The sequence below is a fragment of the Sphaeramia orbicularis genome, chromosome 14, assembly GCF_902148855.1.
Source record: "Sphaeramia orbicularis chromosome 14, fSphaOr1.1, whole genome shotgun sequence".
NCBI lineage: Eukaryota > Metazoa > Chordata > Actinopteri > Kurtiformes > Apogonidae > Sphaeramia > Sphaeramia orbicularis.
This window is the reverse complement of record NC_043970.1, coordinates 5404493-5409141: the sequence shown is the minus strand read 5'-3', so window position 1 is coordinate 5409141 and position 4649 is coordinate 5404493. Positions and strand designations below refer to the sequence as shown.

The following is a 4649-nucleotide window of genomic DNA, read 5'->3' as shown; positions in this document are numbered from 1 at the left end:
AAAATCTAGACTCACCTAACAAAATTCTGTGGCCAGTAGTAAAAACGCACTCTGAGGCAGACAATGGGCGATCAAGTAAACTAAGCAAACATACACCTACGTGACACAAACAACCGTGATTACTGGCAAGAATGCAAACATCTCTGCTAGCTAGTAAGCATCTGGGCATCATTCATAAAATGAGTTCCTAAACCAGTAAACATCATTACAACCAATAGCAATCATCAAGAGTGCACAAATGCACTGAAATACATAGAGTACAGAGAATTTATCTCAGTGATACTTATAAGTGCAAAAGTAATAACACCAAACCTGCATCCGTGTTACATGCTTCTTTTTCTTTCAGCTCTCTCAATTCTGCAAAAGCTGGACCAAGGCAGACTCTTGTCTTGTTCCTGGTTGGGTCACACACTCAACAACGATAGCCGACAAGGGCCACCTCTTCCTTTCTCTGTTGACTCTGCCATAGTAAACACCTGTAAAATGACACATAGCTGGCTTGTGTTTACAGCTAGCCAGCCATACCTTCCTGGGGGTGTGTTGGTGTCGTAGTTCCATAAACCATGACGTTTCTCGCAAGAGATGAGATCTAGGCCACTGGGACGATGCAGAGAAGTTGCAAGTGGCATAATCAGCCCTAGAGACGCTAGTGGGAAGGAGGAGGGCTTCCATTCTCCCCCTAACAAGCCGTTTAACCATCACAATTACTTTGAAACTGTTTAATTAAGGTAAAAATCTTGCACAGTCCTCCTTTGAAGTAACACAACAGACTTTTTCAGCCTTCAAACTATATTTTCCAGGTCATTTTGGTGGTACAACAACTCACATTAGGTGAGTTGTTATTACACTTAGGTCATCACTCTAGAGCATCTATATCGCCTGTACTGGTACTATGCAACTTCTCGGTTCATGTACGAACAAAAGAAAAAAAGCTACGAACAGAACTAGAAAATGTGATGGCCTGCGATGAACTGGCAACATGTCCAAGGTGTACCCCACCTTCGCCCATAAGTAGCTGGGATAGGCTCCAGCAACCCCCGCTACCCCAGTGAGGATAAAGAGGGTTCAGAAAATGAATGAATGAAGAACTACAAAGTTTGATTCCTTTACAGTATACGCCACTGAAAAGTCATGTAATTGATGGGCACATGCACACGCAGTGACCAGAGTTTGGTGTCCCGGCTTTTGAGCTTTTACGTTCTTTTATGGAATAAAGGGCACGAGCTCCAGGGGAACGTTTGCTTCCAAAAGGATTTTAAGGACTGTCGTGTCTTAGTTTTCACTGAGACATGGCTCACCAAACAGGACCACAACTCCGATCTTGCCATTAATGGCTTCGGGACCCCCTTCCGACTGGACCGCAATACTGAAGTAAGGGATAGAGCACAGGGAGGTGGGATGAGTCTGTATATTAATGAACTATACTGCAGCTCTGTTATTATCACAGAACTAATCTGGACACCAGACACTGAACTGTTGTCTGTCGTTTTTACCTGTCCAGGGAATTTCCTCAAACATCCTGCCCTCTCAAATTAAAGTTTGTAAAGTTTCAGGAGGTAGGGAAAAGGTAAATGAGCTTTACAACACTGTATTTGATGTTGTACAGAGATTGCAGACTATATCACCGGAGGCCCGAACTTTATATTGGGTGATTTTAATCATGTCTCACTGAGGAACACCCTAGTAAATTTCTATCAGTTTGTCTCCTGCCTTGCCTCAGGAAGTTTGCCAGTATCAATGGCTTGTCAACAAATGCACGAGTGTTACTGAGATAGAGTTTTAACGACAGTCGATACAGACAATACTGTTTCTTGACTTTAGGGGGACCCTGCGAGCAGAAAGTTCTGTGGTGTTACTTTAAGGATAAAAAAATGCAGAAATTAAATTAGCAAGAAGACAATCTCAGAAATACTGTACACTAGTGCGTTGACCCATGGGAAACCATGGGTCATATTAATACCGATATCTAGGGACTGAATGCATCATTCCTGTTTTTAACTTCATTTCCTATCCTGCAGTGTGGTACAGTATTTCTGGTCAACATTTCTGGACTAGTGATGAGAGATGGGACTATTCCTCAACTGTCAGTACCCAAATTGGCCAGTTAAAAATATCTCAATTTCTCAGAACACACGCGCGCGCACACACACACACACACACAGATGCTCTGAGACCTTCCAGTATTATTGTTTAGATTCTTCCAGGGGAGAATTCCACCTTATCGCTTACTAGTAGTTAGTGCTCTCCTTAGTTGGTTATAGGGCATCCAAAAAGGAATTGTAGAGATGGCAGGAGGAAGTATTTATCATCTGCCCTCATGGGATTGGATTTGTCAGGATGGATTTTAATGCCAGGTCTAAATCCAGAAGTGTTAGATTTTCAAATAAACAAGTATGTAGTTAAGAGCTGAAACGATTAATTAATCAATCAACTCAAATTAATACAAAAAAAAAAAAAATCAATCATAATTTTCCTGAATTGACTTTGACTTAGATATTCACTTTGAAATTTAGATAATTAAGATTAGAGCTGAAATGAGTAATTGAATCAAATTGATGCTTTGTTTCCTCAATTTTTGCAGCCACTAAACATTGGTTCCACTGTCGTGTTTCACAAGGATGCTTTTTGTGTTGTTCTTATATGTATTGAAGACTGCAGTGCACATATTGTTTGTAGATGGCATTTGACTTGGTTGTTGTTTATATCTATAGATATCTTTGTATATACTTTTATATTGTTGTCATTGATGTTATAAATAGATTTTTTTTTTTTTTTTTTTTTTTTACTTTTATACTTTTTGTGGCTGTTGTTTCACCTGGTTCTGGAATAAAAGGCAAGTTGTCAATTTTAGACATGTCTGATTCACATATATACACACACACACACACACACACACACACACACATATATATATATATATATATATATATATATATATATATATGTGTATATATATGTGTATATATATATATGTATATATATGTATATGTATATATATATATGTGTGTGTGTGTGTGTGTATATATATATATATATATATATATATACATATATATGTATATATAAATGTATCTTTTTTTTTTTGCTTATTCAAATTATTGTTTAATTGAATTAAATTGAAGAAAATAGTTAATAGATGAATTGATTACAAAAATAATTGATAGCTGCAGCTCTATAGAAGTGTTAGATTTTCAACTCTGAACGAATGTGTAATTAATTTTTTTCAACTATGCTTGACCCATATTATAATGTTTTGAGGTAGTGATTAGATTCCTTAAATCTGAGCATTTGACCATTATCTCACAGTTTCCTGCCTTGACCACAGTCTATTAAAACCAGGTCTGAAGGCTTGTGAGAAACATCCACTTGGACATTACTTCCTGTCTCTTCACACCAGGACAGCCCCTTTAGATGTCCATCTCTTGTTTCCTTCCCTGCACTTCTTCACACACACAAATGCACAAATTCATAAATGCACACATCCAAACCATAGGCCTTGAACATATCTGTGGGTCGTGGCAGCCTCTGTGGTCTGCAGGAGCACATGGATACATGTCAAAGCCTCCGATTCTTCTCTCTTTTTGAAAACTGTAGGGGGTTGAAAGCAAAGCTGAAAACACATGGCACCTTTCACCTCCAGGGGTAGACGGGGGCGGTGGGGGGGGGCATGTTTTCAGAGATTTGGGAGGGTGTTTAGAAACATTTGGTCAGTGTCTGGCAGTAGCAAGGAAATGACTCCTACTGGACGGCAACACACATAGTATTTGCCTGGAATCTACCACCTAAAAGACAGTTTAAGTCCTCGTAACATAAATATTTCCTCTTTAACCCATAGAGACCCAGTGCTACTTTTGTAACACTTCCCACAAATGTCCCCGATGAATCCCCCCCAAAAAATCCCAATTTTTTCTTTCTGTTTAAACTTTCTTAATTGATTCATCACCGTTTATTACAGTATTATCCTCTGTATTTTGTAAGAACAAGCTAATTATTTTAAAGCCAAATATCAGAGATAAAGATGTGAATTTAAGTATAATTTGTCAAATTTCAGATAGTCACACATTTTTCATTAGAATTCTCATTGAAATGTCAAAATATCAAATTATTTTTTCCTTTTAATGTTGGAAAATATAAAAAGTAAAAAAAAGTTTCTTGAGAAGTAGTTAATAACTTAAAGTTTAGTAAAAAAAAAGAGATGTAATTAGGTTAATTTACCCTTAACAAACTAACACTGTTTTTGTAGCGACTCCCAAATGTTTTTTTCTATTCATTTAGCCTTTCTTAAGCGATTTATCACCATTTATTACAATATTATTCACTGTATTTTGCATTTGTTCAGTGAAAATTAGGTACTTTCCCATATTTAATTTACTGATCATATAGAATTTCATCAAAGCTCAGATTAAAGTTGAGGATGATTTTATCAGAAACAGAGAAAACTGAAGAAAAAGTGACTTTTTCATCAAAGATATCATTAAGTGAACATAAAAACAAGTGTCTCCATCCACAGTCATTTATCAGACTCCATGGGTTTTACTAGTGAATCAATGATGGAGAAGATGACAGTGTTCCCACGTTCACTACGGAGCCTCTCAATGTCCAAATGGGTCATGTCTGATGACCATGAAAAGATGACAAACTGCAGTTTA

The 4649-nt window shown here is 37.3% G+C and overlaps 1 protein-coding gene across 1 annotated transcript in view; it reads left to right on the top strand.

The window, feature by feature from the left end:
- zbtb16a (zinc finger and BTB domain containing 16a) overlaps positions 1-4649 on the top strand; it is a 214586-nt gene that overhangs the window by 115202 nt on the left and 94735 nt on the right. The gene's annotated exons all lie outside the window — the stretch shown is intronic.